This window comes from Porites lutea, chromosome 9 (assembly GCF_958299795.1).
Source record: "Porites lutea chromosome 9, jaPorLute2.1, whole genome shotgun sequence".
Lineage (NCBI taxonomy): Eukaryota > Metazoa > Cnidaria > Anthozoa > Scleractinia > Poritidae > Porites > Porites lutea.
In genome coordinates, this window is record NC_133209.1 from 6,075,579 (window position 1) to 6,091,817 (window position 16,239).

The 16,239-nt window shown below is 40.2% G+C and overlaps 1 pseudogene; it reads right to left on the reverse strand.

Annotated features, from left to right (window-relative positions):
• Nucleotides 1-16,239, reverse strand: part of LOC140948186 (sushi, von Willebrand factor type A, EGF and pentraxin domain-containing protein 1-like) — a 91,050-nt pseudogene that overhangs the window by 38,021 nt on the left and 36,790 nt on the right.

The following is a 16,239-nucleotide window of genomic DNA, read 5'->3' on the forward strand; positions in this document are numbered from 1 at the left end:
TAATGTGTTAATTGAGTTTCTGTGCCGCTGGGAATGAAGCTGGTTAAGACCCCTGTGTGGATCAGGTTGTCATATAGAACTGAGGCATGGACTCTTAAAGTGAGTGATGAAAGAAAGATCCAGCCAGAAGAAAAGTGGCTCTGGAGAGGAATACTTCGTGTCAGCTAGCTTGAGAAAACAACTGACATTTCGCGACGCCCCTACTGGTTTCCCCAAGAAATGAAGTCTGAAGAAGGAGCGCCGAAATTCCATACTTATGACGTGTCGCTCGCGGCATGACTAATCAGAAGCTCTATCCAGATCTGGGCATTCGCCAGTCATCGGTATGAAATTTCTCTGTTCAGACATGCCCGGCTTTTGAACCATCAAAGACCATATGATTTTGAAGATTGAATAAAATCGTTCAAACCGATCAACAAATGTAGCAAGCTATATAGCTAGCTGCGTAGCTATACGGCCAACCGACCAACAACCCAACCACGTTAGCGCCCAACGAACTCTAATTAACCATAGTAATAATATTACAGTTTGGATTCATAATAGAACTACTTAAATAAATATATATTAGCTCGCTTATTGCTAATAACCTGTACAAGAAGTGAAATTTGCTTGTCTTGTCCCTACCGTCCAGGTGCCATCTGGACATGTTTTACACTGTAAGGCGCCTTCACTTGGACTGTACGTTCCCTCCGGACACAAAAGACAATCATCTTCGTCTCTATCGTAATACGTTCCTATAGGACAGCGCGCTACAAGGAAAAACAAAAAAAAAGTTTGTCCATTTTATGTAGCCTGCTAAAATGGCGCCAAGGAGTTACTATTAACACTCAGTTATTTCATCTCGTTTGCAAAAAAAATGAACGCCTTGAGTATTCCAGGGTAAAAAGATAAAAAGTAAAGATTAGTCAAAGTCTATTTGATTGATTGTCCACTTGATTGCTCATGGATAGTTCTCCTAAGCAAAAAGCACTTTTATCGCAGCAAAGACCACCTTATTGCAAATGCGTCGATTCTTTGCCATTTATATTTTTGCCGAAGAAATGTTTTGACTAGGAATATCCTTTCCCAAACTCGTTCATCATTTATGCAGTTAAAGGCCAATAAATGACGAAAACTTTGGGTAAGGTGAAGGAATCTTGATATCAAACGAAACACTAGCAAACTAGTACCAAACGAAACACTAGATAAAACACCACCAGGTTCCCTTCTAAGAAGAAACCTGTTTTTCATCTGAGATCAAACACATGCATTTTAATGAAATGTTTTATTGATTAACACAACTCATGGAAGCAATGCAATACCACAGAAAACATGTCACTGCATGCTTCGTGCTTCACTACAGGTACCAAACACCTCAAAAAAGTTGAAAGCACTCAGCCCACTGCCCACTCAGCCCCGTGCTTTCATCTGTTTCTCGGTGTCTGGAAGCCTTGATGAAGCACTCGCCGCCGTTTTTGACATTTAACTTAAAGGACCACTTCATTCCAGAATGGAGACTGCTTAAACTGCTTATTTAACCCATTCGCCCCTGAACCGCCCGTAACCGCCCGTGCGAATCCAGGTCCTTTCTACCCTTTGTGACGTCATCAGTTTTAACGGTCAAGGACAAATTTCTTCGCCAACTGGTGCAGAGTGAAGAGATCTTTCAAACCATACCAGAATGAGCACAATTCAGTCAAGGACACCGGAGAAAGAAGCAGAAAACCACGTGACATTGACCTGAAAATCTCCATGAAAATCTTGTTCCATTGCTCACCTACCTTTCCTTTCACCTAATCCTAAGATCCTAAAAGCTTTTCTAAAAACTCTTCCCACCAAAATGAGGCCTACTAAATGGCCAGCAAGAGAAAAAAAAATTAGGCAAGAAAAGCGAAAAAAGAAGGGAGGAGAGAAATTTTGCTCTCTGCGCATGCCCGAACTTCGCAAGCTGATATTTTGCATCTGGATCAGAAGGCCGCGAACTGTACAACCTGTAAACCGGTTTGTGGTAAGTTTTAGCTCTTTATAGCACGACAGTGACCAGAAAACCACTCGGCTAGCTTCAAAACGCGTTTTTCGGCAAAATCTCCAGGAGCGAATGGGTTAACCTTTACGCCTAAGTTAAAGATTAAGAGGGGGGCACTTTCAATGAAGCTGTACGAGCACTAGAAAAGAGTTTTAAATAATCACAGACAGCTCGACGCAGAGCGTTCGTTTACCATTTTCCGCATAAAACTTACTGCATTTAGTGATTGTTCCTTTCGTCTTAGTGCACTGAGGATCAACCTTTTCACATTTTCTGACCACAGCACCATCTGCTGAACAATAAGCCTCAACCTCACCAAGGTTAAAGTTGTCAACATTTTTATCTTTCAACTCAAGTCCTGAAGACGCCTGAAATTCACCCCACTCTACAGTCTTAAGGCTGTTGTAAATCTCGGTTCTTATCTTGCCGGCATTTTCTTTCGCCGAGTTGTAAGCATCCTGGCCAGCCTGATCATTGGTTCCTGAGGTGAGACTCGTGTTTTGGAAGACGTAATCATACCTGACGGTAACCTTGTAATTGATAGATGAGACAAATGAATAGTCATGCTTCAGCATTTTGGGCCCCTTTGGTGCGTTCCCTTTGCGTTCCGTGTGCGTTCCCTTTATTAATATGCATAAGGGTCGAGTGCATGACGTCACCTATTGTTATAACCTAGAGAAAAAGTGCGTTCCTCCATAATAATTAAGTGCCTTCTTCTATATATAATGGAGTGGATAGGTTTGCTAATGAGCGAATACTACAATAGGCACAATAGGCTTGCCGGTTAAGTAACTTGGGCCCGGTTTTCGGACTGTCTATTAAAAGGAAAATAGGAACAATCACCTAGCAACGCGAGAAACGGCTTCCTATATCTTACTTAGCGCTAAAGCTCGGATATATAAATAAAACAGACGCACATAGACACAAAGTGGAGCTGAAAACTCTCTCTTTCAATTTTGTCTCACTATCACAGAACCGTTTTCTCCGCTCTATCTCGAGGAAATGACAAACGATAATTGAAGTTTTAGTCAGGTAATTATGCGAGTTCCCAAGCCCACCGTTGCATACAATTTAGCTCTGCAGTAAAAACTTCAAGGGAGCATCTTGACGTATTATTATAAAAACACAAACAAACAAAAAACAATTAATAACTTAACAAGGATCACTTGAAACACGCGGTGGGAAAATAATAAAAATGTGGAGGAGGGATTTTGACCTCTTCTCTTTTGGCATTTTTCGAGGCAAAACAATAGAAATGAGGAGGAGGAGGAAGAGGAGGAGGAGGGAAAATAATAAAATTGTGGAGGAGGAGGAGGGAAATAAAAATGAAAAGGGAGAGGGGTAAGTAAAACATTGTGCGCAGTGTTAAAAAAAGGATGGCTTGCCTTCTTTGAGTACACCCTCCTCGATCTCCATAATTCTTCATTAGATACTCAGCCTCATTCATTAATTGTTAAATGAAAAATATATAATTCGGTGAAACATATACAGAGACAACAATTTTCATTCACGAAGACAAGTATTTAAGTGTCTCTAAAAATCCTTAGTCTTTAAGTTTGTTTTAAGCCGGCTTCCCAGTATTTGCTATTTTCAAAGATGAACTCGAGGCAAGAAAATCGCTCAAAGCTTTCTTTTACAGCCAGAATTATAATAAAATATTCTTGGGAACGTTTTCCTTCTATTTGCGGTGAGAAAATGTCTCAAGGCTTTCCAAAATTTGTAAGCTTATATCAAACCTGACACTCGGTCAGATCATTGTCTCAAATCTTACAAACGTGCATAAACTAAATAGCCGTATAAACTACGCTCGACTGCATTAAATTAGATATAAAAAAACAAACACCAAATACAATAATTACTCAGGCTTACCACTCGAAATGCAGCTCCTGAAAGTTATCAAGTAAGGCCAGGAATGCTTCATACTTTTCAACCATCTTTATACGCATCAAGCAAGGTGAAAAACGAAAACGATGCCATTCGAAATCGCATTTCCGACTTTGACAAGCGACGTATTTCTTAACCAAAAACCCAATAAACAAACTAGCCATGAATAACAGAAGACTCTTGATAGCAGCTGAATTTCATTTCGTACATCCAGTGGAAAAAGACAGTTAAAAACATCACAAGTTGACTCAAACTCTGTCAACAAGTTTCAAGATGCTGCATAAATTTTACGCATGAATTTGACCAATCAGGGCATAAAAATTGGACGTAGAGCGTGACCAACGCGTGACCATGGCGAGAAGTTAAAAACAACTGTCCTTCCCTGCCTGTAATAGTTGCCGGAATTTTCGCATCCGAGGTCAGTTTGAATTCAAAATTTTAATTGCGCGGCACATCAACACAACTTATTTCGTATGAATTTTAAAAAAAATCTTAAGCCTGCGATCCTATATATACAATGCCATTTATAAAAAAGAGAAAATTATCTACAAAATCTATTTTTTTACAAACAAAACTTAAATATCGAGAGGCAAAGTACTCACGCCATCATCAAAAACTTTGCGTTGCGGATAAAAATACGAAAACGCATCCCGAACTTCAGTATGGGTATACATGGTGTTGTTAAGTACTCTGAAACCGCGATTCACTCCAGTGCTAATTTGTTTACTGAACAAAACTTGAAGATTCTTGTCTTTGATGATGTCATTACATTCTTATTCACCCCTTTAAAACTAAACTTATCTTTCGCACCAAAACAGTAATAAGTTTTGGAACACAACCCTTAATCCCTTGTCCCTCCCACTCAACTTTGAATTCAATTGATCCTTGTTAAGTTATTATTTTTGTGTGTGTGTGTATGTTTTTATAATAATACGTCAAGATGCTCCCTTAGAGGTTTTTACTGCAGAGCTAATTTGTATGCAACGGTGGGCTTGTGAACTCGCATAATTACCTAACTAACGGCTCGTGAAACGCTGAGACTTTGATAGTTTTTCATTTCCTCGAGCAAAAAAGGAGAAAACGGTTCTGTAATAGTCTGCATGTGTTTTGTTTATATATCTGAGTCGCTAAATAAGATATAGGTAGCGGTTTCTCGCGTTGCTAGGTGATCGCTTCTCTTATTCCTATTTTCTTTTTAATAGACGGTCTGAAAACCCGGCCCAATTTACTTAACGGGCAAGGCTAGGCAAGCCTATGGTGCCTATTGTAGTAGAGAGACGCTCATTAGTAAACCAGTCCACTTCATTATATATGGAGGAACGCATTTTTTCCCGTTGAGGGTAAAAGGAGGAATGGCATGTGGCATGGCTTGCGGAATGACATAATTATGCGGAATTTAATTCATGGAAAGTGGTGTAAAGAAATAAATTTTACAGGAAAGCATGCGTGCGTCATTGCCGCGCCTTTTTTGGCGCCAATTTGAAGGAGCCATCGCTTTGCCGGTCTATTTACTACTGCTTTTAAAGCAAGGGTCAAATTGAAACACCGCTGATACACCAAATAGGGTCACTCTTTATCGTAACGCGAAGGGATAAAAAACGCTCACTGAACGTGAAGTCGGGCTAGCTACAATTCTAGGGATTTTTAATACGGTGAACGAATCAGATCATATTCCAGACTAAATGAACGCCTCGAATCAAACATTAATCCGTAATCCACAAATCGAGTGAAGGGGCGAACCGCTCTCTGTCTCCTTTCGGCCTTTCCGCGTCTCTTTGCACCTTTGTTTGATTTATTGTTTGTGTGAGTGTGAGCATATGATCGAGAGCTAGCCAATCATTAAGATGTATTTTCTTTAACAGCTGGAGTGATGCCGAATCGGCTTTACTAACTTAATTAATAAAGGTAAAGGAGAAAAAAATTCTAAAAGTAGGAAGGTAAAGAAAAAGCACACAAACTCGATTGCCAGGATTCAAGCTCGCTCTTCTTCCCCAGCTGTTAGCTTCGCGTGTCTGAAACTTTACCACGCAGCCAAGGAATAAAAATGCAAGATATGTTCGATCTCTCAATATCATGTCACCATAAATCACGCGACCCACCGTCTTAAAAGAAACACTTCTCGCGTGGTTTCAAATGGAAATAAGGGAAAACAAAAGTGACGTTGTAATATCTTTTGCAGAAAAAAAATTTAAGGCAGAAGAGAACGTCACCTTCCAAAACATCTTTTCTTTAATTCAATGGCCGACTTTCGTGATGTAGTATCGGTGCTGCCAGCAGCCCGACTAATAAAGGCAAGTAGAATCTTTGTGGCTCTGCAAAAAGCTAATCGACCGTGAAAAATCAGGGAGTCGTTCCTGGCGTTTTGATTGTTACCGTAGTCGAGCCTGCAACATTAAAAAAGGGGCTGCTTGTGAATTAATTGGCGCCAAAAAAGGGCGCAATTCTCAGTTTAATTTATTTCTTTAAGTCATTCTGATATATTACAGTCCGCATAATTATGTCATTCCGCAAGCCATGGAACATGCCATTCCGCAAACTCATTCCGCCTTTTACCCTCACCGATTTTTTCCCTAAGTTATAACAATGGATGACTTCATGGACTCGACCCTCATGCATATTAATAAAGGGAACGCACACGGAACGCAAAAGGAACGCACCAAAGGGGCTTATCTCCCAACATAGTAGACTACTAATAGGCGACGTCATGGACTCGACCCTTATGAATATTAATAAAGGGAACGCGCACGGAACCCAAAGAGAACGCACCAAAATGCTGAGACATGACTACTCAAATGAGTAAAAGACAATTTATAAGAGAGTGAACACCACACTTCTTCCATGTTTCCTACTAAGGGAGACCTGACGATGAAGATGAAACATGGCCCTCAAAAGTTTAAGAGGATAAGAGTTCTATTGAAAAAAAAGAAAGAAATGATTATCTAGTCAGCGGCGTGCGAGCAAAATGACCGCGCTTTTTGTCACTCTAGTTGATTCAGCAATTTTACGTAAATTTTAGATGAAACCTTAGTATTTCTTACAATACGTTAGTTACTGGGGCAACATTTGTCGACCTAGATGTGCCCTATCCTTTTCATTCTTTGTCCTTTTCTTCTTTTGTGACAAACTTATTTAAAGGTTATGATCTTAACTACTTTCTATCACGTACTGAAAACTTTCTACGACTCAAGTCTGTGATTTATCTTGAACTATTTATGATGGAAGAGGAAAAATAAATGAAATGAAAAAGAAAAACGTTAAAAATTGTTTTTCATTAAAGTCTCGTCCATAGCAGAAAGTGGAAGGTGATGAATTCAACACGGTCCCATCATTTTTTGTAGTGTTACGATATCAAGAAGAAAGAGTGCATTAAATGAAATGCTTGTGATAAACAAGCAATAATTTTGAAGCAAAAGTAAAAAAATAAAGCTTTTAGCTCCTCTCAGCTAGTCTCAACAACGTAGGTTGAGAAGAAGTGACAAACAGATTGACCAGTTTTGAGGACTTTGAATTTAGATTCTCAGGAGCAAGGCCATTGAGGGATTTGAAGACCATGAATGCTTTTTGAAAGTCATGTGATTTTTCCAGTTTAGGCTTTTAACTGGTTGCGATGTTTCAGCAACATAAATTGAGCTTAAGCAACCAGGAAGGCGAAGGCAGCAAAACAAGTCAGTTGTAAATAGCATTCACGTTCTTCTACAAAAATACGGCATTTATTTCAACTGCACTGTGGCTACTTTGGTCAAATGTACGCGAATTTTCCTGGAGTTGAATTTTTAGAGAGCATATAAAAAACAGAAAGAAAGAAGTATCTGCCCCTACTATTTACGTCCTCCATTAGACGTCAGATTGGAAAGGTTCACTTCGTAGCTGTGTAGCGACGGCAACAAAATGTACAAAAAAGGGTGATCCACTGCAGAGCTGGAGCGATTTTCGTATGACCTTGAAAAATGGTTTCGGTAAGTGTCCTTATTTGTTTTATCAGCCAATGGATGAAAAGATCAAAACATGGCCTCTTCGTTTTCCCGCCAAAGAACCTAAACATGGAGAAGACATTCTTTGATTGGCCAATAGTGTTGCAGTGTGACTTCAAAGCGAAGTATCGGTTGATTTCTAGAAAGTTATTGGCATAAAGTTTTTTCACCCGAGCGTTCGCTTAACCAACCAAAAGTCACGCGCGTTTGTATCCGTTAGTAGTATAGGAGGGATGTTTTACTCCGGTTTTTTTGGGGGGAATCTCATTAAGGTGGGGGGGAATAAATTAACGCCGATGACGTCATAGGCTATTGTCTTGATCTCATGAATAAAATGCGCAGGAATCTCATTAAGATAAGGTCGTGTGTTTAGTTGGTTTAGGTTTTCTAGTTACTTTAATGTCGATAGACGTCTTCCTTTTCGATTGGTTAGTTAGAAAATAAGAAACGTTTTCATTGGTTAATTCATAGTGTCTAAGGAGTAGAGTCAAACTTGTCTGTGACTTAAAATCACTGAGACGTAACGTAATTATGCACTTCCTATTTCCTGCTGCTGTGATTGTCCTTGTTCCGGTTCACTGATTTTTGGCGGGCAAATCGTGTATATTAAAGAAGGCAAAGGCAAACTAGCTCTTGTTTTGCACTGCACGCAATGCTTTACTTACCCCTCTCCTTTTCATTTTTTTATTTTCATCCTCCTCCACAATTTTGTTATTTTCCTTCCGCAATTTTTTTATTCCCATTTTTCCCTCCTCCTCCTCATTTCTATTGTTTTCCCTACACCACCACCACCACCACCGCCACATTTCTATTGTTTTCCCTCCACCACCACCGCCACATTTCCATTGTTTTCCCTCCACCACCACCACCGCCACATTCTCTTGTTTTCCCTCCACCACCACCGCCACATTTCTATTGTTTTCCCTCCACCACCACCACCACATTTCTATTGTTTTCCCTCCACCACCACCACATTTCTATTGTTTTCCCTCCACCACCACCACCACCACCACATTTCCATTGTTTTTCCTCCTCCTCCTCATTTTTATTGTTTTTCCTCCTCCTCCTCATTTTTACTGTTTTCCCTCCTCCTCCTCCTCCTCCTCCTCCTCCTCCTCCTCATTTCTATTGTTTTGATAGGGTCGATGTAGGGTCGATGTAAGGTCGATGTGGGGTCGATGTAGGGTCGATGTGGGGTCGATGTTTTATTTTGGCCTCTTTGGCCTTTTCGAGAGAAAACAATAGAAAGGAGGAGGAGGAGGATTATGTTAGTTATCAATACAGGCTAAAAAGGTGCCCTTTCTGCCCTTTCTGCCCGATCTGCCCTTGAAAATCAACAATAAATTCTAAATTTTTCGTTCTATTTCCGATAACTCGTGGACTTGAGTTAAATGAATTGCTAATCGAACGAAATTTTAGAATTTATTGTTGATTTTCAAGGGCATCATCGACCCCACATCGACCCTACATCGACCCTACATCGACCCCACATCGACCCTACATCGACCCCACATCGACCCTACATCGACCCCACATCGACCCTACATCGACCCTACATCGACCCTATCAAAACAATAGAAATGAGGAGGAGGTGGAGGAGGAGGAGGAGGAGGAGGAGGAGGAGGAGGGAAATAGTAAAAATGAGGAGGAGGAGGAGGAGGAGGAAAAACAATAAAAATGAGGAGGAGGAGGAGGAAAAAGAATGGAAATGTGGCGGTGGTGGTGGTGGAAGGAAAACAATAGAAATGTGGTGGTGGTGGTGGTGGTGGAGGGAAAACAATAGAAATGTGGCGGTGGTGGTGGAGGCAAAAACAAGAGAATGTGGCGGTGGTGGAGGGAAAACAATGGAAATGTGGCGGTGGTGGTGGTGGTGGTGGAGGGAAAACAATAGAAATGAGGTGGTGGTGGTGGTGGTGGTGGAGGTAAAACAATAGAAATGTGGCGGTGGTGGTGGTGGTGGTGAAGGGAAAACAATAGAAATGAGGAGGAGGAGGGAAAAATGGGAATAAAAAAATTGCGGAAGGAAAATAACAAAATTGTGGAGGAGGAGGAAACTAAAAAATGAAAAGGAGAGGGGTAAGTTAAGCATTGCGTGCAGTGTAAAACAAGAGCTAGTTTGCCTTTGCCTTCTTTAATATACACGATTTGCCCGCCAAAAATCAGTGAACCGGAACAAGGACAATCACAGCAGCAGGAAATAGGAAGTGCATAATTACGTTACGTCTCAGTGATTTTAAGCCACAGACAAGTTTGACTTTACTCCTTAGACACTATGAATTAACCAATGAAAACGTTTCTTATTTTCTAACTAACCAATCGAAAAGGAAGACGTCTATCGACATTAAAGTAACTAGAAAACCTAAACCAACTAAAAATAACACACGACCTTATCTTAATGAGATTCCTGTGCATTTTATTCATGAGATCAAGACAATAGCCTATGACGTCATCGGCGTTAATTTATTCCCCCCCCCACCTTAATGAGATTCCCCCCAAAAAAACCGGAGTAAAACATCCCTCCTATACTACTTCCGTTCGATAAACCAACAAAATCACTCTATTTCCTTTCGTTTGTTGTTTTCGTATTATTCGCGCGTTTTCATTTCAAGGTCATACGAAATCTTCCTATTGCTTTGGTTCGTTTGACCTATTCCTTTTTTAACTTTCAAGTTGCTGTCGCCGTTGTGCTTGCTTAGGCTATGTTCACACTATACGGGATATGTTTTCGTGGCGCCACGAAAAAGCTATTCAGTATAGTATGAACACCTATTCGATATGTGACTCTCCACTTTAGAGATCGGCGCGGCGCAGTTTCGCTCTGTTACAGAAATCGCGCCGACAGAACCTTTCTTGTGTGTGAACAGAAGCCCTTTCCGCTACGATTTCGTGGCAACGCAAAAGCTATCCGGAAAAGCGTGAACTTAGCCTTAGACTCCCTAATTTTGTAGTTAAAACATCGATTCTCATGATACAAATGTTTTGAAAACGTTGAAATAAGGTTAAGATCATTTGGTCGTGACTAAACGAAAAGGAAATCATTATCCTACTTGTAAAAGGAAAATTTCGTAGGCGTATAAGGCGATAAATCTCTACTCGGGAGCTTTATAATGTTATGAAGTAGCTGATTCTTGTTTTGTTTGAGACGATTGGTATTTTTACTGTTTTTCTTATGCATGGAATGATTATTTTGTAGTTCGTGCTAGTTTCCTCATAAACAGTTCATTGTCCAAGGAAATTCAAAGTGATTATTTTAGCAGCATCGTCTTAAATGAAGTTCTTTGAAGTAGGCATGTTCGAGGATAACTGACTTGAGTTTTACCTTCACTGAAGATCCTGTTTTGCATGCTTAGTCCTTCCTAGCAGTTTTACCGTTAGCATTTAATTGGTTCTTTGATACTTGTCAATTACAACAGTGTAGACTGCTCTATTCTCCACAAGTTAAGTCACAGGATATGCAATGGAAAGTTCTCACGGTGAGCTAACCCAAACGCGTCCACTATTCGGTTATTTAATTTAATATTTGAAGAAGATAGTAGTTGGAAGCTGAGAAGAATAAAGTGCTATGGAAGAACAAAGTCTTGGTTCCTCTCCTTAATTAGCCGAGCGAGTATTCAAGTTCCTTACAACCCCAATAATAGGAAGATCAGAGGCTACAGTGTGGTAGATGAGATCAAATACCGACGAAAAAGAAAGCTCAGGTCTAGTTCAGACTTTGCGTTTCTACGGTATCGAACTCAATTGCAATTGGGTTCAACAGAGCAAGACTTCGATTCGGACATCCTGCCAGTGAACACAATAGGTTGACAAAAACAGAATGGGAACATCAGTTGACGACGGGAAAACGCGAGGAAAGCACTGAAGGTGACTTCCGGTGCCCAATTTGCCGCCCTGCCATTGGTCAAGCCAGCTGTTTGACGCGCGCTGTCGTCAACTGACTTTCCAGTTCTGTTGCTAAATAAACCTGTATTTTAAATGTAGTATCATGTCAGTGGTAAGTAAAAAAGGAAATATTTACCAAAAGACATTTCCGAAATTTATAAATTTAGTTCGACATGGCATAAGCACGACGTTTGAATCACTGCCGTGCCAGGGTCGTCTGGACTCTGTCGAACTTAACTGTTCTGCTGAACCAAACTTTGATTCAGACAAAAAAGAAGAGAAAGTAAGAAAGTAGTGATATGGTGATAAAAACTGGTGCATTAACCTGCATGGTCGTAGACCTCTTTCGCCTTCTCTCCGCAGCAGTGACATTTCCGCAGTAAACTTTTATGGTGTCCTCGTTGCACAAGGTCCGGTTAGAGCAAAAAGTCGGTAGAACTCTACCACTTGTCAATATGCGGATGAAGTTTTCCTTAATTGATGTCTGGTTGTTAGGATCATTACAGTCTCCTTCATAATAGAAATACGGAAAACTGGACATCGTGAGAGCATCAGGGTTCTCCGTTTCTGTTACGAAGAAACGTAAAAAAAGTGTATTATTACATGTAACAGTCAGTGCTGGGAAGCTTTAACAGAATGACGTAGATGTAGCAGCTTTCTGTCACCAAACCATAGAAATACCGGTGAAAACTACTGTGTCAAATGTAGGCGAACTTTTCAGTAGCAAGTTTTTCCACTGGGATAGCGTTAACCACTGGATAAATCTCCATCTACTGGATAACGCAATTGGTTTACTTATCCAGTGAATAGTGGTTTATCAGGTGAATGGCGCTATCCATCTATTGAACAAAGAGGACCTGGAGTTGAATTCAATATTCAAGTTCAGAAGACAGTTCGGAAAGAGAAAGAAGATTTTGCTGTCGCTTGTTTACATCCTACCTAGAAGGAGAATGTGGGCATTCTCACGTCGTAGTCGTGCAGAGATGGCAAAAAAAAAGGCACAGAAAAAGTGTGCTGCAAGTGCAGAGATGTTGTTTTATTTCTTTGTAGACGTCATCGCTGCCGTCGCCGTCGTCGGATCTTAAGCACCCTAATTTGTCTAAACTGAGACAACTGCAGGTGCACTAAATGTCCTCCACATCTAGCTTGAGAAAAGACTTAAGCGTCAATTCACCAACGCGGGGGGAGGGGGGGGGGGGTTCTGACCTACATGAAGTTGATAAGTTGATGGTAAATTTTCTACCGGAATGAAGGTGAAGACTTGGCTGAATGCAGCCATGCGAAAAAAGGGTTTGGCCTTGACAGATTTCGCCGGAGATCTAGTCTTATCTCCTTTGAATCTAAGTCCTAAACTTCACTTCCGCAATCACAGTGTCTCTTTCGACTAAATCTCGAATCTCTCGCCTCATGACTCCTTTTCCTGAGCTATTTATATTGTTCTTTACAAACATTTTCAATGTGCTTGTCGCAGGCGTTGATCGATTTGTACGCCAAGAACTCTGCTGTGGTAATCCCATGGTTTAACTATTAGGCACGATTGAGAATGGGAGAGCATGGGAGCCAAGGAACATTGAATCTCCTTATAGTAGGTTTTAGCCTGATCCGTAATTTTGTTGTTACTGTTTTTGCTATTTTCACTTTTTCCCTCTCTTCTTTTCCAGACTAATGAGCTTAGATCGACAAAATGAGCTTTCGCCTTTCACATTTCATTTTCAAGTTATGGAACGCAAATTAACCAAACGCACCAAGAGCGAGAAAAGACTTAGCCAAAAAATAAACTTGTTTATAACATTCCACTTCCCTTATCTCATAATGCACTTACTTGCACAGTCTGGCCATGGTAATGTGCGATCAAAATTATGACCAAAGCCTTGGAACTGCCATTCTCCCCCGTCGCAAAAGTACACAAACGGAGGAGTGGAGACAAAGTCATACCCACTTTGACATTGAACACTACAATATTCCTGCGATAAAATGGTGTTGCAAGTCAGGGCGCCATTCTTGGGTGGTGCGTAACGTGGACACTGTTTAACTGCAAAATAGGATCAGTTTTAGTGTAACAATGGTTGGCTTACAGGCACGCCAGCTCAAGCTCATCCCCAGAGATACTACTGTTGAACTGATTATTTGAAAATTGAATCAGTTAGTCAATAACAATAACAATAATAACATTACACTTTATTTAAAGAGGGCAGCACGGAATAGTTAGAGGAACTAGTAAAGTTGTGGCCCTCTAAATTAGATAAGATTCCGAATATAAGTACAAAATAAATATAACTAAGGAAATGTAGAAGTTCTGCATCAATATAAATGAGTATAAGAGCTAATGATATGGCTAGTGAAATATATACAAGAATATGATTAAATTATGAAGTGGTGTAATTCCTGCTGCTCTTTAATTAAGATATTTCGATAATTATTCTTAAAGAATTCTAGTGACTCCGGTTTTCTCCTCTCCTCAAAAACCAACACTTCCAAATTCCAATTCGATCTGGAACGCACGGACACGTTTAAATGAGTTCATATGAACTCTTAAGTGCTTCGTGGGTAAAAAAGCAATTTACATTTTTTTTTTTAACAGAGTTAGCAAGTAGTAACTGCGAACGTCCGCCTTCGGTCACCCGATTAAATTTTGGGCAAATAAAATTTTTGTTACTATATCTAGTTACACAACTATGTTGCTGACTGTTGAGTCTTAAGGAGTCGTCAGCTGCCAATCCTAGTATCAAGTACAAATTTGCATTTCTGCATGCATAATGAGCAGTGTGTTTCAGAGTGCAACTTCTCTGTATTCGGTTAGATTGAATCGATAAATTTAAAGTCTTAAAAGGCAGTTATATCGAGCTAGTTCAAAGAGAAAGATGAGCTGATAGAAATCTTAACTACTTCCCGTGTGAATTTACTGCTCATTGCGTATCATACGTAGCATTTTTTTTTTAAATAAGTATATTCACAAATGAAAAAGAGAATCTCATGTTAGCAACGACTAATAGATTCAGTTTTCAAATATTAGAAACTACCGGGGTAGTCTTGGCCCGGCTTGCACGACTGTTAGAGCGGCGTAATAAATGTTCAGAGATGCCGTGGGAAGGTAAAAGAGACATTACAAACCTTAGGATCGGTTTTTCGGCATTTCACGTAAACCACGAACGTCAAGAGGTCACGTGACCTTGCCGTCAAGTTCACTTTTAGGCTACTTTTAGGCTACACTCTAGAGTTAAATAACTTTTCGCACGATTTTTTTCACTCTAACACAATCACAATCCCACGTTTGAGAGGAAATACTACTTTTTAGAATACTTTCGCTTATTAATTATCGAATTCTTTTTTTCACAGAAACGTAATCTTGAAGACAATTTTTTCAGCTAAAACAGAAGTGAGTGGATGAATGAAAACGAAGATGGCAGCCGCCGCGAGCTACTACTTGCGATTATGTGGGCAAACGAGTAACGTGAAACCCCTAACCGCAAACCGCGGTTAGTCGTTTGCAACAAGATGGCCAAACCTCGATCTTATTAAAGGTCTCTATTGTAAACAAACGTTTACTTCAGCTGCATAAAATACATTTTTGATTATTTCTGCCATGTGAGGGAAGGGGGTTAGGTGAATGGTACGTAGTTCCCCTCTTCTAAACGAGCAGGGGCCCAAGTACGAACAACAAATATCGACTGAATCGAAAAATTAGCCTGTCACTGGAACGAGAATTCATTTGCAGTTGATGGGACAGGTGTCTCTCTCGTCCATAAACAGCTTTCTCAAACTACAGACTTCTACAAGCGTATTACGTCGTTGTGTTTAAGCATACCGTGGTTTAAGCCAAAACTCTAAAATTAAGAAAATGACTAACGTTTAATAACCTTTTCCGCAGACAGGCTTAATTGATATTACGCATTCTTATCCAGTCCCCTACTCGTTTATAAAATTACTGATACGTTTCCACTTGAACATAGACCTGTGCAAAAGCGGGAAGGAGTTTGAAATTATATTTGGGTGGACACCTGATTTAAGGATTAGGCCACTGCGAAAAAGCGAGCCTGGCTGTTGTAATGTCCTTTGTTTTTTACAGGGACTGTACGTGCTGCACGTGAATGTCTCGAAAACGTGCATACTAAAGCTAACAAGCCTGCTTCCCATATGAATAAGAATTTATCTTGAAGAATTCCTTAATCATAGCAAAAAAAAGGAACGTTTTAGAGACAGCTACCTATGCATACTATGAATGCCTTTGAACCGTTCAGACAAAGAGAAATGAATAATTACGCTCCTGCCAGTTTAAGCCTGCACAATTTAGAGTATTATAGTATTTATTCGAAATGGCCTATCGGTGGAGAAACGAAAAAAAATTATAGCAACAGGAGAAAACATCTTGGACAAAGGTGAGAACCAACAACAAACTCAATCCATATATGGCGCCGCCTTAGGGATTCGAACCCGGGTAACATTTGTGAGAGGTACGCGCTCACATCACTTAGCCAACCTTGCTTCCCCCGCACCGGGCCT